Source organism: Odontesthes bonariensis, chromosome 7 (genome assembly GCF_027942865.1).
Source record: "Odontesthes bonariensis isolate fOdoBon6 chromosome 7, fOdoBon6.hap1, whole genome shotgun sequence".
NCBI classification, from domain to species: domain Eukaryota; kingdom Metazoa; phylum Chordata; class Actinopteri; order Atheriniformes; family Atherinopsidae; genus Odontesthes; species Odontesthes bonariensis.
The window spans coordinates 35,002,927-35,030,340 of record NC_134512.1 but is presented as its reverse complement, the minus strand read 5'-3'; positions in this window follow the sequence as shown (position 1 = coordinate 35,030,340).

The window sequence follows — 27,414 nt, the reverse complement described above, 5'->3', positions numbered from 1 at the left end:
AGCAGCAGCTTCAGCAGCAGGAAGGTGAAGTAATGGTTTCCTGTGGGACGTTAAAGGCTGATTCATACTCGGCGCAAACGCGCAACTGTTCTGGCTCGAGAACCATTAATGACATCATCGAAAGCGCCAGCCCCTTCACAGTTCCTTCAGCTCATAAGCGCAGTTTGCGCCGAGTATGCGTCACATTTGCAGTTCTCTCCAGACCAGCGGGCGTCACTGTTGAGGAAACAAGCTGAAAAGCATACGAAGAAAGCATACACAATGCCACCTGTGGTGTCACGTCAGCAGAGGCTGGCACATCTGATGCGGAATGAATTTACTCTGGGTGTAGAACTGTATATGTATCTCAGAGCTAAGCGGCTGCGGGAAAAACAGAAGAGAAGGTGGAATGTTCGTCCTTTGCACCAGAACAGAGAAGAGACTGGTGAGTTCTTTGTCCTTGTTCTGCCAATGAGGACGATGGACGAGCAGAAGCACTTTGGGTACTTCCGAAAGTGTTCATTTTTTGTTTTTCTTGGTCAGCTGTTTCCGGTTGAGCGCGCGCAAAGTCAGAAAAAAAGTTGCGTGCACGACCACGACGAGGATTTTCTAGCTTGCGAAGGGGGGCGTGGCGGAATTTTGGGACACGTGACCGTTTGCGCCATTTGCGACCAGCTAGTATGAGCGAGGTTGCGCCGAGTATGAATCAGCCTTAAGGCTCTAGCATGGTTGCCGCATCTGCTAGCGCGAGCGGTGTTGATGACGTCACGATTTCGTGCCGGCCATATATAGTGGCGCAAGTCGATGCGCCAGTAGTTGCAATTTTCTCCGTCACAGAGGTGGCGCTGCTATGTGAAGGTTACCACTACTCTACAACCACGAAAGTGGAGAAGAAAACAATGCCGCTGTCAAGAGCAAGAATACTGTAATTAATGATACTGCTGCAGTATTCGGATCATTTTAATTTTTTAATTCAGTTAATAGAGGTGAAGGTTTGAAGCCCCCGGCATCAACAGAGTCTCTGCCCTCTTCTTTGCCTTCGCGTATCTGTCCCGTAGCTTCTTCCACACATTCTTACAGAACTCTCCCTCTTTCCCCAAAGTTCTGCCCATCTCTGTCCACCAGTTTTGGGAGTTTACGTTGGTCCCTGTGCTGTTTCACTGCAGTTTCGTACAGCTGCCTGTACAAACGCACCTCCTGACTGAGCCTGGTCTCACATTGGTCCATCCGGTCTGTCGTTGTTGGCGCCGCCAAGTTACAAAATCGACTGGTGCACGACAACGCGCTGCGCCGTCTTTTCAAGGCAAGCGCCAGACCTGAAACGTCATTTTGACGTCACGGTCCGCCACCGCCGTGAGCAACGCTTCAACTATAACTCCGGCTTCATCAGTCTCTCTCAGACGGTTGAGGAGGAATCTCGGCCCACTCTTCTCTCCAGCACTGCTTCAGCTCATTGAGGTTTGCAGCATTGGTTTCTGCACAGCTCTCTGAAGGTCCCACCACAGCATCTCAGTCAGGCTGAGGTCTGGACTCTGACTGGACCGTTGCAACACCTTGATTCTTCTCTTCTTCACACATTCTGCTGTAGATCTGCTGCTGTGTTTGGGATCTTTGTCCTGTTGATGAGCCAGTTTCAGCCCAGCTTCAGCTGTCGGACAGACGGCCTCACATCTGACTCTAGAACACTTTGGTATCCATAGGAGTTCATGGTGGACTCAATGACTGCAAGGTGCCCAGGTCCTGTGGCTGCAGAACCAGCCCAGATCATCAGCCCTCCACCACCGTGCTTGACAGCTGGTGTGAGGTGTTTGTGCTGATATGCTGTGTTTGGTTTCCTCCAAACGTGCTGCTGTGCATTATGAGCAAACATCTCCACTTTGCTCTGGTCTGTCCAAAGGACATTGTTCCAGAAGTCTTGTGGTTTGTTCAGATGCAGCTTTGCAAACCTAAGCTGTGCTGCCATGTTCTTTTTAGAGAGAAGAGGCTTTCTCCTGCAGCCCTTCCACACAAGCCATACCTGTTCAGTCTGTTTCTAACTGTGCTGTCATGACCTTTAACCTTTACCATGCTAACTGAGGCCTGCAGAGTCTGAGATGTAGCTCTTGGGTTTCTGACCTTGGGGTGACCTTGCTGGGACGTCCACTCCTGGGAAGATTGACAGCTGTCCTGAATGTTTTCCACTTGTGAATAATCTTTCTCTCTGTAGAATGATGGACTCCAGATAGTTTGGAAATGGCCTTCTAACCCTTCCCAGGTTGATGAGCAGCAGCAGCTGCTTCTCTGAGATCATTGCTGATGTCTTTCCTCCTTGGCATCGTGTTAACACACACCTGAATGCTGCAGAGCAGCAAACTGACCGAACTTCTGCTTTTATAGAGCTGCTCACACTGACTGATGATCAGTTGGCTTACCTGGCTGCTACTTACCGTCTATATTTCTGTGGAAGCATTAAGGGTGGACTTAGTTTTTCACTCACTGCTTCTGTGTTTTGTCTAAGTTTTTGTCCAGTAATTCTTTGTGATTTACACAGTATAAATGTGCACAGAAAAACTGATTTAGATGGCAACTTAATCTTCAACTTGTGTGAAAATATAGAAAGGCCTTTTCCGGCACAAATTACAAAGTGTAATATGCAATCTGCTGCTGAAAAGCCATTCAATTTCTGCAGCTAAAATTGTCACAAAAGAAGGCAAGACCATCAGGAAGCGCAGCATCTGTCCACTCACAAAGTTTAATTTAATTTCATCTATCCTTCATTTTTCATTTAAACATTTGACTGTCTATGAATGAATGCATGTGCAGGCCCTGTAGGTGTGTTTGTGTGTGCCCACTGTTTATGTATGCTTATAGGTGGGAGGAAGCATCTGAGAAGCTAAGCTGACAGAGATGGAACGCCTCAGCTACCTGAGACGGCGGTTCCATTGTTAATGATTTTATGAGCAACAAATGGACCAGTCAAACACCAACACACACACACACACACACATGCACACACACACACACACACACACACACACACACACACACACACACACACACACACACACACACACACATACACATGAATGCACCACAAACATCTGATGTACATGCTAACAAACACTGCAGATGGCAGACAAATAAGTATTTGTGCACACAAATGGCAGTAACATTAAAGTCTGTCATTAGTAAAGTGACAAAAATCCCTTCACTTCACGAGGCTTATTTACACTCGAATTACACTTATATTACCATCTAGTGCTGGGCGGTATACCGGTTCACACCGAATACCGCCATACCGGTGTATTTGATTACACAACGGGGGGAACGCTGCGTCGCGCGACATTGTTTGAGATGGGACCCTTTTCAGTGTTGCGCTTCTAAACACGCATGTTTACTCTCTATGGGTGCGAGGTGGTAATAAGCACTTGCGTTACGCGAAGGTGAAGGTGGATAGGATAGACATGGAAAGTTCCGAAATCGAAGCTGCAGAACTAGTAGAACATGGTGACACAGAAGAACTTGTGCCAAAAAAAGGAGCCGTGTCTGTAGTTTGGAAGTTATTTGGTTTAAAAAAATCCGACGTGCAAGTGTTGTCGGGCTACAGTTGTCGCTGGAGGTGGCAATACGAGCAATTTGCTCCATCACCTTAGCCGTAAGCTTAGAATATCAAGAATGCATGAAGTTAAGGTCAGCACCCGCCACATCAGCAGGTAACACGGGGAAAGCAAAAGAAAAGTCGAGCCAAATGTCACCTCAAGACGCGTTTGCTCACCTCATTTATTTGAATGTGAATACCTCATATTGATGCAATAATATAATTATTGCAAGTTGCACTACTTTTTTGTATTGATTTTCATAAAAGATGTTTGAAATTTGCACAGTAAAAGTTCTGTATTTTGACTGCAATTGTGTTTGCGTTCCGATTCCTCACTTCATTAGAATCATGAGTAGCACTTCTTTGTAAACAGCATCATTTTGTGGGGCGTTATTCAATGACGGTAAAATAGACCATCCTAAATAAATCCACTGCAGTAATTCTGTTCTCAATCTGTAGGAAATGCTGTGAACACCTAGCCTGGCTGACGCATCCACAATCTCGATGAGATGGTGGTCTGGGAACTAGGTGTGCATTTTCTCGTATTTGAGGCGTGGTTTACGAATGCCTAGAGCCGTTTAGTGGGCGCTACGAATGTCTATCAAATGGCCGCTGGTTCTTCCCATGCTGCTTTGCGCGCGATTCATAGCCAATTGTATCACTTATACCAGATGATGACAGAAATTCGACGAGGAAGAAGAAAAAAAAAAAGTAAAATAAAAGTAAACTTGTGCTCTAAGCTACTTAAAGTGATGGTTCGGAGTAGATTCACCCTAGGGTCATTTGAACCGTGACATCCAGCCAAGTTTTTCCGATATTGGCTGAACATCAGCCGAGTTACTGAGTTATCCCGAATAGCTTAGTACAAGCGCTAATGGACCCTGGCAGTATCTCCAAAATTACCACACTAAAATCATATGCCATGACACCAAACTTCTACAGTAGTACAAATATGATCTGTACTCACAAAACGATGCATTTGGAAGTTTGTACATAGTCCAGGAGTTTATTATTATCAACACAAGCCTGATAGCTTCTCTGAACCGTGACTCTGATCGGCTCCACATGTTTGCACAATACTCTACAAAAGCAGGTGAAACCAGTTTGAAATTTTGACTCGAAAATGAGCATTTTCTCTTGTGTTGTATGAGAACGGAACAAAAGGCAGCCAACATCCAAAGAAGAGCTTTGGGATGTCCTTCAAGAAGCCTGGAGAACTATTCCTGAAGACTCCTTAAAGAAAGGACAGAAACTGGGCTCTTTCAACACCTTCAATATCACTTTGCAGTTCAAGAACATTGTTTTACGCTATTAAATCTTCCTGCTTTCAGGGCTAAATACCCACCATTTCCAGATCCTAAAAGAAAGTGGGGACACTATCGGTGCAAAATGTGTTGGGCCAACGGGAGGAATTGGGTCTATAAGATATAACAGAGAGCTTTGTACAACTGGCCCTGTGTGATCTTGTGCACCAATTTGTTGTGGAGAAAAGTATTTAGTGTAATAAACTGGGAGCACAATGACATGCTGATTTAAAAGAGTTAATTATAGTGATGGCTACCAACTGTTCAATTAAGCCAAAGAACAGGAGCCTCCATCCTGTAGAAGTGTGTGGAAAAAAGCAGAAATTGTTCTCACTTTCACCCACGGAACATTTCTGAATTAAAAAGATGCAAAAACTCAAACTTTTCCAGACAACTTCGTCGAAAAAGTTGACTCAGTGTTTGCTGTGATTTCTCAGTGATTAAGATCAGATTTATCATCATGCATACACATACAATTTGTACTCCACTTTTAACCCACCAGGTTTGGCACCTGTTGACACACACACGGTCACACACTCATGGAGAAAGATACCAACCTGCACTGGAAAAAAATCAAAGTCTTACCAAGTATATTTGTCTAATTTCTAGTCAAAATATCTCATTACACTGCCTAACAAGTACTATTTCAGCCAGATATAGACACTTGTTTGAAGACTGGAATATCTAGTTAAATGAAAAAGTCTTAAAAACAAATTGTTTTGACAAACCATTTGAAGAGGTTTTTAAGCTAATTTCAAGATCACTTTTATCTCAAAAGTCCCAAATATCACATCTTATTTCAAGAAATCTTGACACTAGTATTTTCACTAGTTCCATCGGCCGATTTTTCTGCTTATTTCAAGCAAAAACATCTTGTATTTGTTGTTTATTTTTGCCCCTTATTTTTAGAGGGGCATTTTTTCCAGTGTGGAGCGGTGGGCAGCTGTTCCCAGCAGCCAGCGAGCATAGGGGTACGGTGCCTTGCTCAAGGGCACCTCGGCCATGACAAGGAGGTGGACTGACACCCCTCCAGCTGTCAGTTCCACCAATCTTTTTTTGAGTGGTGAGAGTGGAAATCGAACCACCAATAACCTCTTTGACTATATGCGTGTGGACTATAAATATACATAAAACTTGTAAAAATTGTTCTGTTGGATATGTGTGTACATATATATATATATATATATATATATATATATATATATATATATATATATATATACATACAGTCTAGGTAAATAAGACAAATACACACACTGAAAAATTAGCTTCTATCTATCTATCTATCTATCTATCTATCTATCTATCTATCTATCTATCTATCTATCTATCTATCTATCTATCTATCTATCTATCTATCTATCTATCTATCTTTTTGTCGTGAAAGTCGAACGCAATGAATTTTGTCTGAGCCAATCTCAACTTTTTTTTATTTATTTATTTTTTTTATTAAAGATTTTTAACAAAATGTACAGAAACATGTGGCATGTATACACAAAGGTAAATCGGGTTGTACATGTTGAAGGCACACAAAGTTATAAGCTGAAAGAAAAAACGAGCCAATCACAACTGTCCGACGTACAGCCAATCACAATGTACTCCCATTCAAGCATGCAGCCAATCGCAATGTACTCCCATTCAAGCGTGCAGCCATATTGTGTGACGTGTTCAGCAGACGACGGACCCCGAGCCGATCTTGTACCTACACCGGGGTTAGCGGGGTTAGCGCCAATAAAAATACAGCCTTACTACTTTATACGGCCTAATACTTTTTTTTTTTTTTTTTAATCAGCAGTTTAACCGACACCATGTCCGGGAACAGACCCGGGGATGGTTATTTTCACTAAAAGCCTAACATGCGGTTTGAATAAATCAAATTTCCATCTGAACACGTGAGTGCATTCACAGTGAACACTCTCCTGACATCAGAAAGCAAGTGACTCTGCCCCAGAGGCATGACATGACTCAGCCGGGTCAGATGTAATACTGGCTCGGTGGTTACCCCCATATATACCAACACTTCATACTTTTTTTTGCTATTTACTATGAGCTGCCTTGTACCCATCATTCGGGTGAACCGAACAGAATCGATTTAATAAGATTAAGCCTTAAACATTTGGTGTTTTCAGAACAGTGGCTGACAGCCTCGCCAAGGGTCATTCGGCTCAGTTTAGAAGCTACTCTGAAGCGCCTTACTGTGCAATTACACTGGGAATACCGTCCTTGTCCCAGGATACATGCATGGGAGGGGAATGGAGTTATTGAAGTTTGTCCAGTGCTGCAATGCTGTGGATTTCTATAAGAAAATGTTCAAGACATTCTGCTGCATCTAACTCTCTCTGTGGGAGAGAGTTATATAGAGAGTTATATCATGGCTCATGCAAGTTCACTGAATTCACTGCTCAGACGTTGTCTTTAAGTTCCCTAAATGGTGATTTCATCATATGAGGCTGCGGTTATAAAATCAGGATTTTATTAGAGCAGAGTGACAATATGAAATTGCTTTAAGTGGCCAAGAGGGAACACAAAATTGTGTCTGTTTGTATATTTCCATTTTATTCCACTTTATCTGTAATTTTGCTCCACATAGTTCACTTTGGACACAGCATAAGTGTTGAAGATACAGATTTGTACCCTGCCTCTTGCCCGATGACAGCTGGGATAGGCTCCAGCAGCCCCAGCTCCATCCTGAGTTGGACTATGTGGGTGTGGAAAATGGATGTTGTTCTGTTCCCAGTGGATTCTCTGTTGTTTCTTTTTTCAGGCCTTTTGAGACCAGCAGCTTATTTTCGCTCCCTTCTCAGTCCTGTTTTTGGGTCTGCTTCCCTAAAAACCCAGACACTGTTTGTTATTTTGGGTTTTTGTTGTTAAATTTGAACACCTTCTGTATATATATCGCTCTTTGTGACATAGATATGCATCGATAAAGAGGTCCTTCTTTCCACTGTCTGAACAAAAAAACATGCAAATTAAGCTGATGTGGAATCTTCAGCCTCACAGAAAAGGCAAAATAAACTAAACACGAGGTGGATGGACTGATGGAGGAGCACATCTGGATGTGCATGTCCATGTGGGGCCCATAAGGTTTACATTTGGGCTGCAGATAAGGGTCCCATGTGGGTTTGTCCGCAGTTTCCACGGTGGCCTCACCTGTGTTTCCCCACACTAAAAAAAGTGACTTTTTGGTAAAGTAAACTCTAATAGAGTAACTGTCATCATTTCTACCTTGTATTTTTAAGATTCAGTAAGAACTCGAGCTTCTTAAGTAAAATTAACCATTTTATTAACGTAATACATGAATTATGGGGGAAGAGTAAGCTTTACTTAGGTTTCCTCATATAATTTAAATGTTTAATAGTTGTATGTACATAAACCTAGAAATACTACATAAACTTTACTCTGAAAGTATATCGTTAAAATCTACTAAATTACTTCATAACAGCAAATACTACAGATATATGAAATTTAGAGTAAAATGATTTTCTTGCCTATGAAAAACAAGTAGACTTTATTTAATTTGTTTAAATAAATATAACTTAAAACTTAGATGTAATTAAGTAAATGTTACTTACAGTTTTTCTCTATTGGTTTGGCTCATTTCTTGAAACAGAAATTACATTATTAAAATAACATGGACAAATCTCCAAATCACCTCGCAATTGTTCACAACAGAATGGCATTTCTCATTGCTTTCATCAAATTGCAATTGTCTTAATACATGTGTCAATTGTTTCAGTGCATCTCTGCAAAAGATTAAGTACAAGTAGCCTACAGTTTGCACAGTTTGCCTACATTTAGCACATTTTCCAAGTGAATCGATTTTGGTGATCTGAACTGATTAGTTGATTCTTGGTCTAATGGTTCTTCTATCCAAAATATGTCAGCATGATTTCATTGTATAAGTCATCACATGCACAATAATCTGTTCAATTGTCAAAGTGGGCCAAGAACATGATAACATCAATACCATATAGAATCTCATGTAACATTTGATGAATTCATGACAGTAATTGACAGTCAGGTGAAACTAGAACTTTACTAACGAAGAAGGAGTTTCAAGCACCTCAGGTGACCAATCAAATGGTAGGCATAGTTAGTTACCTGACAGATGCTGTCTATGATTGTGAGTGCTGCCAAACATGTAGGCCTATATAGAGAGCTTGACCAGGACCAATTTCTGAACATGGAGGCACCAGGCCAAGCAAATGAACAAGGGCAAGTTCCTGCTCGAGGAAGAGGAAGAAGAAGAAGAAGAAGAAGAAGAAGAATAGGAGGAGTGAGGATGCGTGGTGGTCGAATAGGGGGAAGAGGCCGAGGAGCACCAAGACACCGTGCTGTCCCAGATGAAATTCGGGCCACAATTATAGATCATCCATAGCCCCAAAATTTTGCTTGTTTTTTTGTTTGTGTTAAATATTACAGTATATGTGTGCTATGTATATTTTTCTTTTCCTTCTACAATACTATACTGTACAGAAGTTAGGTACTTCACAGTATTTGTGTGAATAAAAATGGTTGGTATGAGTGTATTGTGTGTGCTTTGAGGCTACTCTTACTGTGAAACTTTTTTCCTTCAGTTTTATACACTATTGTATTCTGTTAGGTAGTCCTATGCCATAATGACAAAACATCTAAACATTTTGACTTGTAGTGCTCACACAATGCCAAAAGGACAATGCATTTTGGGGGCACTTACTATTTGAATGAGAAAGAAACTTCATTTTGACACATGGCTGAACTGTTTAGGGGTAGATATGAGCTTTTGCTGGTGAACCATGGTGTTTAGTTTTGCAAAAAGTACTAAAGAGTGTTGAAAACGTCCGGTCTGTTTCAAGAAATGAGCCTAGGCAATTGAGAAAGATCTTTGCAATTTGGGTGGCACTGACTCTTTACATGGGAAAGAAATCAGGTCTGAAGCATGGGTGAACAGTTTTGGGAGAGATATGTGCTTTTGCAGGTTAGCTATGGTGTTGTATAGCCTGGCCGAAAGCCGACTGTTGACTCTGTCAAACAGTCTGGGAAAACCCAAGAGGAATCCGTTTCCATGGAGGGCGGGACCTTACCCAGCAACTTAAATTCATTGGAGTAACGGAGTTCCCTTAACCAATCATAATGTTTAGAAATGACGTTGGTTATGCGCCGAGGTTCATGCTTACTCTCGCGAGGCTCTAGCTCGCGATTCACGCTTCCCACATCCGCTTTCATTATACCGGTACCATTTGATAAATCAAACTTTTCCCAAAGCCAGTTGGAAGGAGAGCTACGACATCCTTGTCACTAACAAAATTGACGAGGCATTCCTCTTGCTCTCGTTTTAATTGTGTAATGATCTCCAGAGTTGAGACAACTTCATGGATAGCTTCTAGCGTCTCTTCTTCCGTCGCCATGTTTATTTCCGCTGTGGTTGAACTACAATTATATGGACTACAATGGACTCCGCGCGTGAGTTCTGCGTCACTACTCGCAACTGTTTGCTGATTGGCGAAACACTGAGCGAACCGAGGTAGGGGGATTTGGCCAGACTATGTGCGGAGCCAAAATCTTTGGGCGGAAGTACTTAGGATGGCGTTGCCAGGCTAGGTGTTGTAAGAGTGTTATGCCAAATGATCTCAGAGTTTTGAGAATGTAATTTCTGTTTCAAGAAATGAGCCAAACCAATACAGGTGCTGGCCAGTAAATTAGAATATCATCAAATAGTTGAATTATTACAGTAATTTCATTCAAAAAGTGAAACTTGTATACTGTATACTTTCCTTCCACACAGACTGATATATTTCAAGTGTTTATTCATTTTAGTTTTGATTATTATAACTGACAGCTAATGAAAACACCAAATTCAGTATCTCAGAAAATTAGAATATTTTGAAAAGGTTCAATATAGAAGACACCTGGTGCCACACTAATCAGGTGATTAACTTAAAACACCTGCAAAGGCCTTTAAATGGTCTCCCAGTCTTGTTCTGAAGGCTACACAATCATGGGGAAAACTTCTGACTTGACAGTTGTCCAAAAGACGACCATTGACATCTTGCACAAGGAGGGCAAGACACAAAAGATTATTGCTAAAGAGGCTGGCTGTTCGCAGAGCTCTGTGTCCAAGCACATTCATAGGCAGGTGAAGGGACGGAAGAAATGTGGTAGAAAAAAATGTACAAGCTATAGGAATAACCGCACCCTGGAGAGAATTGCGAAACAAAACCCATTCAAGAATGTGGGGGAGATTCACAAAGAGTGGACTGCAGCTGGAGTCAGCGCTTCAAGAACCACCACGAAGAGACGCATGAAAGACATGGGTTTCAGCTGTCGTTTTCCTTGTGTCAAGCCACTCTTGTACAACAGACAGCGTAAGAAGCGTCTCACCTGGGCTAAGGACAAAAAGCACTGGACTGCTGCTGAGTGGTCCAAAGTTATGTTCTCTGATGAGAGTCAATTTTGAACTTCCTTTGGAAATCAAGGTCCCAGAGTCTGGAGGAAGAGCGGAGAAGCACAGAATCCACGTTGCATGAAGTCCAGTGTAAAGTTTCCACCGTCATTGATGGTGTGGGGTGCCATATCATCTGCCGGTGTTCGCCCACTCTCTTTTCTGAGGTCCAAGGTCAATGCAGCCGTCTACCAGGAAGTTTTAGAGCACTTCATGCTTCCTGCTGCTGAACAACTTTATGGAGATGAAGATTTCACTTTCCAACAGGACTTGGCACCTGCACACAGTGCCAAAACCTCCAGTACCTGGTTTAAGGACCATGGTATCCCTGTCTTTGATTGGCCAGCAAACTCGCCTGACCTTAACCCCATAGAAAATCTATGGGGTAATGTGAAGAGGAAGATGCAATACGCTAGACCCAACAATGCAGAGGATCTGAAGGCGACTATCAGAGCAACCTGGGCTATCAAAACACCATAGCAATGTCACACACTAATCGACTCCATGCCACGCCGCATTAATGCAGTAATTGAGGCAAAAGGAGCCCCGACCAAGTATTGAGTGCTGTACCTGCTCAGTCTTTTCAACTTTTCAGTTGGCCAACATTTCTAAAAATCCTTTTTCTTCATTGGCCTTATGTAATATTCTAATTTTTTGAGATACCGAATTTGGAGTTTTCATTAGTTGTCACTTATAAATATCAAAATTAAAAGAAATAAATATTTCAGATACATCAGTCTGTGTGCAATGCATGAATATAATGTACAAGTTTCACTTTTTGAATGATATTACTGAAATAATTCAATTTTTTGATGATATTCTAATTTACTGGCCAGCACCTGTGGAGAAAAACTGTAATATCTTCAAAACTGTTTTATGGTAAGTAAAATTTACTTGATACTGGTGTTACTTGATATTGCAGCATTAAATATTACTTAAATCATTTGAGTGTAAATACTTACAAATGTTTTTTTTAAGTAAATCTTATGAGTTGTTTTTTTCAGTGCATATGGGTTTCAAAGTGCAACTTGAAGGGTTAAGGGCGGTTTATGGTCAGAAATCAGGTCGTTTGTGTGTGTGTCGCAGTTAACGCAGACATGCCCCCCCCTACGCAGACACTCTGGTGCACCTCCCCAAAATTGTAACTCACCGCAGACAGTGCCGCAGATATCGTCGCAGGGAGGAGAGAAAGGAGGCCTCTGATTGGTCAACTCTACATCCGCTCTGCACTATGCGTATTTCCGGTTTGTTTTGTTTGTATGACCATCTTCTGTGACGCTTCTTTCGCCTCTCTGCCAGCTCCAGTAGTAGTAATATTTCTTCCATTTCTAGATCGATCAGCTGCATCTCAATCAAAGTGCGCATTCGTCCAGTCGCCATTGTTGTTGAATGACCTCCGTAACCGGAAGAGAAACACGCCATCCACCACACCCACAATCCTAGCTTGCGTTGTGGCGTGGAATTAACATAGCGCAGACTGCGCTTCAAAATTGGGCATAAATAAAAAAAAAACTGCGTCATGTCTGCAACAAGCTCACTGCGAGACACTGCTGCGAGAGTATACACGGCCCTTTAGGGTTACCCTTAGCCTTAAATTATTCCAAAGGCAATACAGATAAACACATCACACAAAGTAAAATAATGTTCACATTCAAATTGGTTAAATGCAAAGTCCAACTAAAGCCACACAGCAACTTGAAACCCATATGGGCAAACACAGGTGGGGCCACCGTGGAAACTGCGGACAAACCCACGTGGGACCCATATCTGCAGCCCAAATTTAAACCTTATGGGCCCCACATGGACATGCTGGCTCACCTTGCGGCGAGGACACGGCCTCCTCATCTGTATTGTTACTCTAAATCTCCGTCTTTCCTCAGTTTGCTGTTTCATCTCAGCATTTTACTCCTCGCCCTCTGAGCTTTGATCTGCTTCCATCCTGAGATTTCTTTTCATCCCACACAATGCGTTTCCCGCCCGGCTTCTGTTATTACTTCCTCTGTTTGTTTTCATTTTTGTTTTCTCCTGCTCACCTCCACCTGTTTCTCCTGCTTCCCACATATTTTTGAATGGCCGCCGTGTCTCCATGCTAACCTGTCGGCGTGTTCAGATCCCTGATTTTCTACCCTTCTTTCGTGTTGTTTTTAAAATTTATTTTCATAGTCAGATAGCTGTTGTTTACGGAAACCCAGAGCGGACGTGGTACTTATAAACTTTTTTCGGACGGTTATCTCGAGAAAACGAGATCATTTACCGATGGTTTTCGAGGCCACTTTTTCTCTCCAGTCCGCCCCTGTTTATATGTGTTTTATGTGTTCGCAGTTTGTTTGTCTTTTAGAGATAACTTTCATATCAGCCCGCGTCCTTAAAGGAGACGGCCAGCTCGACTGCAGCTCAACAGGCGTTTACACCTCAGTGATCCTGCTGATATAGTCGACTTCATCAGTGACCAGCTGAGGGGACCAGGCCGTCTCCATGGTTACCGAATGATGCACGAGAGGTGCCGTTATCGTTTTCTCGAGATAACGAGATAAATAACTCGTTATCTCAAGAAAACGAAATGCTCGTCACACCAGCGGGATTTGCTTTGTTCATTTTCACAAACGCTCCACATTCCATGTTCGATTCATAGGCTACTTTATTCAGTTTTCAATGAAAGGGTTGTAAAAATGGGTACACCTTTGCCAGAAATACATATAAACACATATAAACAGGGGCGGACTCGGGAGAAAAAGGTGGCCTCGAAATCGTTAATCGGTAAATTAACTCGTTATCTCGAGAAAAAGATTTTAAAAAAGTTTATACGTACCACGTCCGCTCTGGGCTTCCGTAGTTGTTGGCAGACAGTGCCATAGAAACATCTGGGTCAGCTCTCGCAGGTCGCCATCTCAATCTTGGTAAACCAAGAAGAAATAAGAGACGCAAGCTGCCAGACAGACAACAGCAGAGGCAACACACACAGGATATCCAATCGATGTTTCCTCTCCTGCTCCCACATACCCTCTCTGCAGTGGGAGATCAGGTGCTGGAGCAGGGAGATGCTTTAATTGTGTGGAAGGGAGAGATGAGAGCGGCACGGGTGTGTTTTTGAGTGCACTTGCCTGCTTGTGTGTGCGTACTTTGCAGAGGCAGCAGCAGCCGATAATTGGAGAGGCACACCTGGACGCTGGTCACCTCCCAACCCTGACCCTCCGCCCTTCAAACCAGCGCAACTCGCTCTGGGTGCTTACTGTATGTGTGTGTGTGTGGTGAACTCTTACGTCCAGCCAGCAAGGGACTGCATGTGTGTGAGGGAAACGGCAGTGTTCTGTGTGTGCATGCCCATCCTCACCCATCTCCAGTCAGTGTGTGGGTAAGTGTTGCAGTCTGCTGTTTCCGGCTGTCCGTCTTCACTGTGTGTGGGAGCAGAAGGTCATTCGGCTGTACTATAAAAGATTCACGACTGACTGATGACCTCAGCCAACTAAAAAAGCTCTCACTTTTTCAAACAGTCTTCTTTGGAAGACTTTTTTTGTAACCTTTGCTTTGTCAAAGAAAACAAATCGAAAAAAAAAATCTCTTTCACCGTTTCATGTTGTGTAGAAGCCAACCATCATAGCTATGGCCCTTCATTTTGGGTTGATTTCAGAGATCCAAAGCATTTTGTGTGCCAAAGCTCAATGAAGAAAAAAGAGGGCATCACAGATGCAGCCACTAACGAGGTCAAAGTACCCCACCACTGAAGTGTTTTCCCTTGATAGACACATTGCTCCAGTTTATTGATAATTATCTAAGCAGCTTTAGAGAAGTGCGTGGGCCTTTAAATGAACAGGTTCTGACTTGTTTTCTTCATTTTTAAAGTATTTTTTTGGGCTTTTTATGCCTTTATTGGATAGGACAGTGGAGAGAGACAGGAAGCAGGGGGCAGAGAGAGGGGGAACAACATGCAGCACAGGGCCGTCTGATGTGGGACTTGAACCGGGGGCCAGCTGCAGTGAGGACTATAGCCTCTGTACATGGGGCGCCTGCTCAACCCACTATGACATGGACCACCTCCTGACTTATTTTCATGGTGCACGGACATTCATCATGCACATTACCAGGCTTGAAACTTCCCTGGAGGGCAGCAAAAAATATTTTTGTTTTGATTTCCAATACCATGTCACACGCCAACAAGAGATGATAAGAGCGAGCATCAGCAGGCCCGCCGATAGGGGGGGACAAACGGGTATTTTTGTCCCGGGCCCAGGAATGGGGGGGGGGCCCAAAAAAAAAAAAAGGAATATGCGCATTTGTCTGCAAATATTTCCAAATGTTTCAGGCAGGCACGCCAATCAGTCTGAATTGATTTGAGAATCATTCCCGGTCAGCTGAATGACAGCCAGTGTAACGCGGCTCTGGTTTAACCTTATTTTGTTTAAAATAAGCCAGTATAGACATGGCAACGTGTGAAATTGCCATTTAGATAGAGTTGAATGTAACGAATGGGTTATAAACGTGACGTTTTGGGGTAGCCTGTAACTTTCGTTTAGACTGATTTAACTTGACACTCGCCAGATGAATGGGCTCTGCCTTGTTCCCCGAACATTCTCAGAAAGTTCAGCGGACATACACGCGGGTCTGGCTATAAATAAAAGTACCCTTAACATGATTCCCTTGGTCAAGTGAAAAATTCAGAGAATTTTGTCCCGGGCCCAGTCAAACCTGTCAGCGGCCCTGAGCATCAGACTGGCTTTTACTTGCTGGAGCTCAGGGAAAAAACAGAGGCAAGATGGATGCCGATGCCGTCCTGTTGCTGTTGAACTGTTAAGGAATACCTGAGCCTGCTTGTTCTGTTGTGCTGCATTTGATTGCACCATATTATTTATTCTCTGACATTCGGCTGCAAGTGCTTCCATTACACATAAAGGGATCGTTTGTTTTTTTTGTGGAGATTAAAAAAGTTAGTACTAGGGCTGGGCGAGTTAACTCATTATTATTGCGTTAACTCGTTAATTATTTAATGTTGATAAATATTTTATTGTACATTAATGCAGGTTTTATTTAATTTCTTTCGGGGGGGGGGGGGCTTTTGGGCTTTTAATGGATAGGACGGTTCAGAGAGACAGGAAGCAGAGGGCAGAGAGAAGGGGAGCGACACGCAGCACAGGGGCGTCCGATGCGGGACTTGAACCGGGGCCAGCTGCAGCGAGGACTATAGCCTCTGTACATGGGGCGCCTGCTCAACCCACTACGCCACAGACCACCTGTTTTATTATTTATTTTATTTTGTAAAAATCTATTGCTCACAGGCTTTTATTTTGCAAAAGTCTGTTGCTGTCTGCTACGGAATCGGAAAAGAAAGTAATCGGCGGATCCACCAAACATGGAGAAGGGTACGGAACTTTTACTTACATTTTCATATATAATATATAATATAAGTATAAGTATAATATAAGTATATAAGTAAGTAGTATAAGTATACATTAGTATAAGACATTAATATATATTCTGTTTATGATTAAACTTTGCTTCATGTACTCTTCTATAAAGAATGTAAAGAAAAAAGACAATGCAAGAGAATTGCTGTGTACAAATCAGCTCATAAGACCAATTGGCCTGTCCACATCAGACTATATAACTGATTTAAAAGCAAACAAAAGGAATGCAAGACAATACCACCAGCTCTGACACACATTAAGAATTTTATATTGATGAGCAAACATCTAAACCAATCGGCTTTCAGTTTGGTAAGTGGCTCCAAAGATTACAGCCCCATCATTCTGATCAAATTATCATCCGAATATATATGAAATCAGAAAGAAACTCAAACCAAACATATAAAGCAGAGTGTTGCACGTGCAGAAGTAAAACTGTTCAATGTCCTGTCTTAGTTTGACATGCAGTAAAGTTCTCCTGCAGTATGACGAGCCTCGCGGACCTCAAACGACTATCACCTGTGTCCACTTAGTAATGATACAAAGGGAAGTATAAAGTGTTTCAGACTGACGGCACTGACTTACTGTTTTGTCATTAGTCAAATTTTGTGTCCAGGCAGCAGTTGTCAGACGCGGCTGAGTTTGATGCCAACCATGACCGATTTGATGAAGCTTCTTTTCAGGTAAGTTTCAACTTGTTTTTGTTTTTTAATAAATTGATCAATTGTGATTAGTATTATTAGAATATGCATTAAATGTATTTTCTCTTTTAGGTTGTTGCTGTTGTCCCTGATACCTTCTGAAAGACATGAAGTAAATGGTAAGCTTGATGAAAATAATGATTTTTGCTGACTTTTATATACATGGACTAAAATATTTCCCCAACAGCCTACTCTACTGGAACTGCCAAGAAACATGGAAAGGAAGTGTCACTTGTCCGCTATGAGCCCGTGTTTCCTGTTGAGCCGGTCTACCCAATAGGGGGTCCGGTGCCTCATGACCAGCAGGTCTACCATCCCCAGGAGCCCAAGGTGCCCCGGCAGCAGCAGGTCTACCATCCCCAGGAGCCCAAGTTTCCCCAGCAGCAGCAGCAGGTCTACCGTCCCCAGGAGCCCAAGGTGCCCCAGCAGCAGCAGGTCTACCGTCCCCAGGAGCCCAAGGTTCCCCAGCAGCAGCAGGTCTACCGTCCCCAGGAGCCCAAGGTTCCCCAGCAGCAGCAGCAGGTCTACCGTCCCCAGGAGCCCAAGGTTCCCCAGCAGCAGCAGCAGGTCTACCGTCCCCAGGAGCCCAAGGTTCCCCAGCAGCAGCAGCAGGTCTACCGTCCCCAGGAGCCCAAGGTTCCCCAGCAGCAGCAGCAGGTCTACCGTCCCCAGGAGGCCAAGGTTCCCCAGCAGCAGCAGCAGGTCTACCGTCCCCAGGAGGCCAAGGTTCCCCAGCAGCAGCAGCAGGTCTACCGTCCCCAGGAGGCCAAGGTTCCGCAGCAGCAGCAGCAGGTCTACCGTCCCCAGGAGGCCAAGGTTCCCCAGCAGCAGGTCTACCGTCCCCAGGAGGCCAAGGTTCCCCAGCAGCAGGTCTACCGTCCCCAGGAGGCCAAGGTTCCCCAGCAGCAGGTCTACCGTCCCCAGGAGGCCAAGGTTCCCCAGCAGCAGGTCTACCGTCCCCAGGAGGCCAAGGTTCCCCAGCAGCAGGTCTACCGTCCCCAGGAGGCCAAGGTTCCCCAGCAGCAGGTCTACCGTCCCCAGGAGGCCAAGGTTCCCCAGCAGCAGCAGCAGGTCTACCGTCCCCAGGAGGCCAAGGTTCCCCAGCAGCAGCAGCAGGTCTACCGTCCCCAGGAGGCCAAGGTTCCCCAGCAGCAGCAGCAGGTCTACCGTCCCCAGGCCAAGGTTCCCCAGCAGCAGCAGCAGGTCTACCGTCCCCAGGAGGCCAAGGTTCCCCAGCAGCAGCAGCAGGTCTACCGTCCCCAGGAGGCCAAGGTTCCCCAGCAGCAGCAGCAGGTCTACCGTCCCCAGGAGGCCAAGGTTCCCCAGCAGCAGCAGCAGGTCTACCGTCCCCAGGAGGCCAAGGTTCCCCAGCAGCAGCAGCAGGTCTACCGTCCCCAGGAGGCCAAGGTTCCCCAGCAGCAGCAGCAGGTCTACCGTCCCCAGGAGGCCAAGGTTCCCCAGCAGCAGCAGGTCTACCGTCCCCAGGAGGCCAAGGTTCCCCAGCAGCAGGTCTACCATCCCCAGGAGCCCAAGGTTCCCCAGCAGCAGCAGCAGGTCTACCGTCCCCAGGAGCCCAAGGTTCCCCAGCAGCAGCAGCAGGTCTACCGTCCCCAGGAGCCCAAGGTTCCCCAGCAGCAGCAGCAGGTCTACCGTCCCCAGGAGGCCAAGGTTCCCCAGCAGCAGCAGCAGGTCTACCGTCCCCAGGAGGCCAAGGTTCCCCAGCAGCAGCAGCAGGTCTACCGTCCCCAGGAGGCCAAGGTTCCCCAGCAGCAGCAGCAGGTCTACCGTCCCCAGGAGGCCAAGGTTCCCCAGCAGCAGCAGCAGGTCTACCGTCCCCAGGAGGCCAAGGTTCCCCAGCAGCAGCAGCAGGTCTACCGTCCCCAGGAGGCCAAGGTTCCCCAGCAGCAGCAGCAGGTCTACCGTCCCCAGGAGGCCAAGGTTCCCCAGCAGCAGGTCTACCGTCCCCAGGAGGCCAAGGTTCCCCGGCAGCAGCAGGTCTACCGTCCCCAGGAGGCCAAGGTTCCCCGGCAGCAGCAGGTCTACCGTCCCCAGGAGGCCAAGGTTCCCCAGCAGCAGCAGCAGGTCTACCGTCCCCAGGAGGCCAAGGTTCCCCGGCAGCAGCAGGTCTACCGTCCCCAGGAGGCCAAGGTTCCCCGGCAGCAGCAGGTCTACCGTCCCCAGGAGGCCAAGGTTCCCCGGCAGCAGCAGGTCTACCGTCCCCAGGAGGCCAAGGTTCCCCGGCAGCAGCAGGTCTACCGTCCCCAGGAGGCCAAGGTTCCCCGGCAGCAGCAGGTCTACCGTCCCCAGGAGGCCAAGGTTCCCCGGCAGCAGCAGGTCTACCGTCCCCAGGAGGCCAAGGTGCCCCGGCAGCAGCTGGTCTACCGTCCCCAGGTGCCCCGGCAGCAGCTGGTCTACCGTCCCCAGGTGCCCCGGCAGCAGCTGGTCTACCGTCCCCAGGTGCCCCAGCTGCAGCATGGCTATGCATCAATGACCCACCTGCAATCGCGCTACCAAGCCAAGCGGCCAGGTTACCAGTTCAAGGTGCCCCATAAACCACGTCTGCCTTTAAAGCGACGCCATTGATCCAGCTAAGCTCGGCAGGTTTGTCACAAACACCGCAGTTATTCAGTGATTGATCCAGTTTTCACTATGAAACTGATTTCCAATCCTTCTGTTCACTTTCAGGAACGTCATCAGGGAGGCTATTTGTTCCAAATGACTAATGTATTGGTTTGTCAAATTAAAATTACTTTACCTTATCTTTTGGCATCTGGCTTTTCTTCAAGCATGTTTCCAACTAAGGCTACGTGCCCACGGTAACGACAGATAAACGCAGAACATTTCGACAGATGATCCTATCTTGCACACGGCGACGGCGTTTTTAGGAGTTCAAAACGGAGAAAACAAACGCCCTCCAGAGTGGAGATCTTAAACATTCCAACCTCTCGTCGCCGTAGGAACAGTTCAAAACGCAGAAGTGCGTTTTTTGCACACGTTAAGTGGGTAGTTCTCCATGAACGACGCCCATCTCACTATTTATTTTGGACACTCTCCCAATCCACATTATCCACTGCCTTCCTGGCTTTGTAGTTCAGTGTCCAGTTCAGGAGCAACTGGACCTCATCTGTCCAAACAAAGTTTGAAGGCGTAGCCTACTGTTGCCGCCGCGCTTCGCCATTTTCTTCCAACTGACGTGGAGGAAGTAGCCACAAAACAGGCATTTCTCATATTTATTAATATATAACAATACTAAAGGTGTTGCTACTGCCACCTACGTCCGGGGCGTGCATACTACATCGGCAAACTGCACGTTTTCCCTGTTCCCATGGATAGACAGATATCCACCCCAAGACGCTCGTGAGAATGCAGATAAATTGTGGAGGAAAAAAACGGACATATGCGTTTATGCTTCAGAGCGTTGTCGTGGGCACGCAGCCTAAAGCCTGATTCTTACTCGGCGCAACTGTTCTGGCTCGAACCATTAATGACGTCATCAAAAGCGCCAGTTCCTTCAGCTCATAAGCGCAGTTTGCACCGAGTATGCGTCACATTTGCAGTTCTCTCCAGACCAGCGGGCATCACTGAAACAAGCGGAAGAACCGGACGAAGAAAAGCATACACAATGCCACCTGTGGTGTCACGTCAGCAGAGGCTGGTACATCGGATGCGGAATGAATTTACTCTGGGTGTAGAACTGTATATGTATCTCAGAGCTAAGCGGCTGCGGCAAAAACAGAAGAGAAGGTGGAATCTTCGTCCTTTGCAACAAGACGAACTTTGTCAAACGTTGTCCTTTGGGACAACGTTGTCCCAGTGTAACTTCATAGACGTGTCGTACAGATGTTTGTAGAGGCGCACCCTCTCGGTCACCGCGGTCTCTGCAGTGTTCATGTTTCCTTTCTCTTGGTCAGCTGTTTCCGGTTGAGCTCGCGCGAAGTCAGAAAAAAAGTTGTGTGCGCGACCTTATGACGCGCGAGGATTTTTTAGCTTGCGACGAGGGGCGCGGCGGAATTTTGGGTCACGTGACCGTATGATATTGAAGAAATATGGGACTGTACCAGTCCTTTGTCCTGCAAAAAATTTATAAAATTTTTTAATCATTGCTGGAGTTGGTACCTTAACTGCATCAGGCCACCAGGGCGATCCGTTTCGAGAAGCAGGGTCTGTAAGAAACTGCATCAGAGCTGTTTAATATCTTTCTCAAACATTACTTTCTGCCTTTCAAGGTTGTTCCGGTGAAGAGACATCCTGGTCACCATATAGATTTCTTAGTTACTCATTACTACCGTCTCTTAGTTGTTGAACTGGGATTTAAACCAGATCTGAGTCCACGTGGATTTGTTATGTCGAAGATGCCACGAAATCGGCAGCCCACAAATGTCAAGCGACCGTAAAGTGAAACCGTGTGACGCAGGGCTGGAAAACGAAGTCGTGAACAGCAGTATCTCATCCCAAGCGGTTTCAGGCCCTGGAATGTCCATAATAAAAGTCGATGTACAAAATGAGTCAGGAGCAAATGGTTTTATGGTTCACCAAAGTCTCTGGAGTTGCTTTAAATGGATGACCGGTCCCTCGTAGATTGGAAGCAGGTGTAACACACATTTTCAAACCTTAACGCCTGATGGGAGAAATGCATAAATATTTGTGATGGCCTTCCAGTCGAGCTTGTGTCGATCCAATCTAAATTTCTGTTGTTCCTACTTAATGTTTGCAAACTGTAGGCAGTTTAAGAGGGAGCTTTAAAAAGCTGTTACTGCAGTGCTATGATGGCTTCATCTCAATTATCCCTGTCCTGGCGGTGTCTCTTTTAATCTTGTGACTGCCCCTAGCTTTAACCTTATTACCCTGCATACCCGGGGGACATGTAATGAAACACTTCCCTCATTCAGGAGGTCAATTTGCTCTCTTTTCTTCATGAAGTCTGCAGTCTCCTTTATCCTATCAGTATTCCTACCTGTCTGACTTTCTTCCACCCTGTCTCCCTTTTAATTAGCCAGTGTGCTTGTGTTGTCTTTGTATTTGAATAATAGAGACAATTCCTGTCTAATGCTGATTTCATTGATGCTAGGTTTGATCTACAAGCAATGATATTCCCTCCTCTTGCTTCTCACATCTTGAAACAACCTTGCCTTGATGGAGCTTTGACTGTTTGCCTGTGTGCAGACGCATTGCCGCTCTGGTTTTCTGCCTCTGAAACACGAAATCAAGCACTACCAATTACAGTTGACACACACACGGCATCGCGGGCCCCCAGCCGTCATCACATCCAATCCAACTGTCAGAGAATCAAAACAGATCAAATGAAGGAACAAAAAAGAAACACGAAACAATTTGTTCCTCGGCAGACTTCGATGAAATCACTGTTACAATCCATTACATCAGAATCAAAATTTCTTCCTCAGGTAGTTCTTCGGTCAATCTGTGAGTTACTGAAAAATACACCTCAGAAAAGTTGAGTTCCGAACTGTTTGTTTTTTTTTTTTGAGCAGGTATACCTCCATGTCCATATGTTAGCAGCATGCAGAGATGTTATATCAGCTGAACTGGAGAACGTTATGAAGCTGAGGAATTATAACAATGCGTCCTGAAACAAACATGAATGTCAGTTCAGTCTCAATCAGCAGCATATTACAGCCACACCGATCTGGAAAAACAGTCATTTATTGTTTAATTTCTAACTTTATCATTTATTTTTATTAAATAAACTCACAAATTGTGAGTGTAAGTGAAGAAGAAAAGATTGGGTTGAAACACTGGACGTGTGGTGTTTCCTGATCTGTTAACTTAACAGTTGCAGGATGCGTCGTACTGACATTGTGCTAAATGTTGGTGGAGCTTGGTGTAGTGAAATGTATTTCATTGTATATTTAAACAGCTAACCATAATTAGTCCTACCTTTTAACAAAGTTATTTTGATGTGAAAGAAGGAAGTCCAAATAAAGACTGAAAACAATTATCTTTTTGAGAATGGCACTGTATCCATCCGTTCGGTAAGGTGACTTTATTTATACCCTAAGGTAGATTTGTCCTCCACTTTTAACCCATCCATGTTGGCACCTGCTGACACACACTCACACGGTCACACACAGATGCCAACCTGGAGCAGTGGGCAGCCATGAAGCACCCAGGGAGCATGGGGGTACACTCAAGGGCACCTCAGCCATGACAAGGAGGTGGACTGACACCCCTCCAGCTATCAGTTCCACCAATCTTTATTTTGAGTGGCGAGAGTGGGAATCGAACCGCCAACCTGCCGGTTATTGGACGACCGACTCTAACCACTGAGTCATGAGCAGCCCCTATGCATCCATGCATCCATGCATCCATGCATCCATCCACGCATGCATGCATCCACCCATCCATCCATCCATCCCACGTACTAAGTAATGGAGGGTTCAAACTATTCAAATTAATTGTTTTTAACAACGTTTTAGTCGGAGAGGAGAATGAGAACATATTAAGTTCTGTAAGTTTTATTAGTCGTGGTTCCTTTTAACACTTTACTTCACCTCTGCGTCCACGAAGGCCTCAATTCTCACAGGACAACCTAAAACAAGAGCAGCAGACTCTTTAGGTTGTTCCAGATATTTCTGAGATAATCCCCAAGAGGTGATTCAGAAGCTGTGGTAGTTATCTGCTTACCTCGATCCACTCAAGACATAAAACCATGGATCTAAAGTTTTCAGATAACACCTCTGTCTCCATGAAACTCCTCAAACATCACTTCTTCATAACCTGATCTCAATTTGCCAACCTAAAAAGTGAATGTATTCGAATAGTCTGGAGTATAACAGAGTTTGGGACCCTTTCCTTAAAAATGAGGTGTCATTTAAAACCAATTAATTAAACATTATCATCATCTAATGTCACTTTCCTTTAATGGACAAACAGAAAGACAAGAGGCACTTTGTCCACATAAACAAAGCCATTTGTGCAGAAAGTAGGGGAAAAAAAACCTTAATTTGAATTTTAGATTAGACACGACACTCATGACAAGTATGTTAACCGGTAAGTCCATATTTTTTACAAATGACTGTCTTAATCAAGGGAGTACAAATGAGATATCTCATCAGTGAGGAGGTGGAGTAGTTGGGGAAAAATGAGCTTTTAATGTTTACAATGATGCTGTGGACCCCTCACAGGAATTTATGATCATAAAACATTTGATCTTGATCATGTCTGCTGCCTTTGTCCTTCTCCCCATTTCCATCCCTTCTTCCTGTTTTTAAAACATCCCTTAGATCTCCCCTTCATCGAGCTCTTCTGCTCCTTCCTGTGCCTGCACCTTGTCCTCTGTGGATGAAGAACAAAGGAGGATGTGGGCAATTTTCCATCACCACCTTAAATGTCTTGCGTCAACCTGATGTGGTTAAAATAAAAAGTAGGATGAAAAGAACTGCGCTTGTGAAAATGATGCAGATTTAATCTAATTTTATGATGATTTCTTTTGTGAAACAGCACGATTTTATGTATTTCAGCTGGAGATGTAATTGATTAAGCTAGAAACAAGAAGATTTTTTATCAGGAGAATGGCTATTTAAAGACAAATCATAACCCTAATTCACGGTGAGCCAGTGGAGCAGGCTGAGGAATACAAATATCTGGGTGCCACCTTTGACAGTGTGCTGAAATCCTCCTCCAGCACTGAGGAGATCCTCAGGAAAAGCCACCAGAGGTGGTGCCTCCTAAGGAAGCTGAGTTCCTTCGGAGTAAGCCAGAACATTCTCAGGACGTTGTATTACTCCTTCAAAGAAAGCATCACCACCTTCGCAATCACTAGCTGGTCTCACTCAATCAGCCTTAAAGGGATAGTACGCCTCTTTTGACATGAAGCTGTAGGACATCCCATATCAGCAATATCATTTCTGAACATCTTCTTACCCCCTGCTGCGTCCTGTGAGCCGAGTTCCAGCCTCGTTTTGGTGTTGATGAAGGTAGTCCGGCTAGTTGGCTGGTGTTTAAAAAAGAAAGTGTCTTGCTTCTCAAAACAATATGCGTTCAACAGAGTAATACATTTGCATCACAAAATCGTTCTCCAGAAAAAGTCAGACCTCACAATTGCTTGGCCCTATTTTCTCTCCTTTCGTATCACTGCCTGCTGTGTAGACCGTGCAGACTGAAGTGCGGACCGAGCAGTAAACACCGTAACAGGCGCGGCAGGCGGCAGGCGGCAGCAGGCAGTGATACAAAGGGAAAGAAAATAGTGCCAAGAGATTATGAGGTCTGACTGGAAAACGATTTTGTGATGCAAATGTATTACTCTTTTGAACGCATATTGTTTTGAAAAAAAAACGCTTTATGTTTGTGTCTCCAGCCAACTAGCCGGACTACCTTCATCAACACCAAAACGAGGCTGGAACTCAGCTCACAGGACGCAGCAGGGGGTAAGAAGATGTTCATAAATGATGTTGCTAGTATGGGATGTCATACAGCTTCATGTCAAAACAGGCAAACTATCCCTTTAAGATGCAATTATTTTTGCGATTAATTACGAGTTAATCATGAAGAATCGTGCAGTTAACGCTCAGATTAAATATTGAAATGAATTGACAGCCCTAATAAAAACAAAACAAAAAAAACCTGCTAATGTATTAGAGAGAATGGACAAATCAGAGGCAAAGGTTACAATGACGTGACTGTCAGTTTGTCTCATGTCTCAGAAAAGAAATCACACCAAACACTTCTTTTATTTCATATAATCCTAATATAATATGAATGAATTTGTCTCTGCGTAGCAACAGATTGCATTAGATGGTGTTTTTTTGAACATCTGTAGTTTCAGGGATGCAGAGCCACATCACAGCTAAGTGTCGGTGTGGTCAGATTCTCAGTGCTGTCGTCTTTTTCCTTAAAGGTGTCTGCTACCGTATTTCTATGACCCGACGACGGTACCCCATGAAGGTCAAAGGAAAAACTTTACTTCTGGAGTGAAGCAAGGACAGGGAGCAAAGCCAACCAGGAAGTAAATCTTGACTGTTACACTCAACGTGGATATAATGCAAACGCTATACGTACACAGAAGAAGAGATTTTATGAGTGTAATGAACACAAAACCACACGACTGACCCCACAAAACGAGAAGATCTAAACAGAAACGCAGCTTCAGGGCTGTGTTCGAAACCGCCTACTACATATTACATACTTGCATACTGCATACTCATCGATTGTATGCAGACTGTATGCAGACTGTATGCAGAGCGTTTACCCACAATGCATTTCGCTCCTACCCAAGCCGAAATCAGCCGACCTGAAGCTGATTTTGCTTAAGCTCTAAACTTTAGCAACATCTGAAACATTTTCAGTTGAGAAAGTAGTCGTTTAGATCCCCAACGTGTTGAAAACCTGACAAAATACCGGCTATTTACAATTTTGTTCCCACGAATTCGGCGCTACTAAAGCTAGCCGCAGTGAGCAACGCACTTCCGGTTATTTCACAAACTAAAATACCTGTTGCCTTTTATCATAGGGGAAGCCATTACGATACAATTGGTGCTTTTGTTTTGAAAACAGGAAGTGAACCTACCCTCGTTGTAGCTAGCTTGAAACTGCCGTTTTGACAGGAAATGACGATTGGCGACATCACGTTACGTTGCATCTTGGGTAGTTTGAGTATGAGTAGTAACCTCATGATGCATACCCAACATTTCGGAGAATCTAGTATGCATCCGGGAAAAAAGTCAGTATGAGTAGTAGGAGAAGTATGCGGTTTCGAACACAGCCTTGATGTTTTCATGTCTCTGGATATTTGGGGACAGAAATTATAAAAAGCCTTTGCAGCTCGGAGCCCTACATGTGAGCAGCCTGGACGCCACATGGTTGCTACGGTTACACCCACAAACCTACAGCTGCTCTGGGTTTCTGTTTTCTCCAACTCCTTCTGCCTCCTCCTCCTCTTCCTCCATCTCTCCCGCGGTATGAAAACTTTATTGGATGCCGGCAGAGTCCTTGAGGGGAAACACTTTAAATGTCTCTGCAATTATACTTCTAATAATGGTTTCACTCACCGACACCCTCACACACACAGCGAGACGCACAT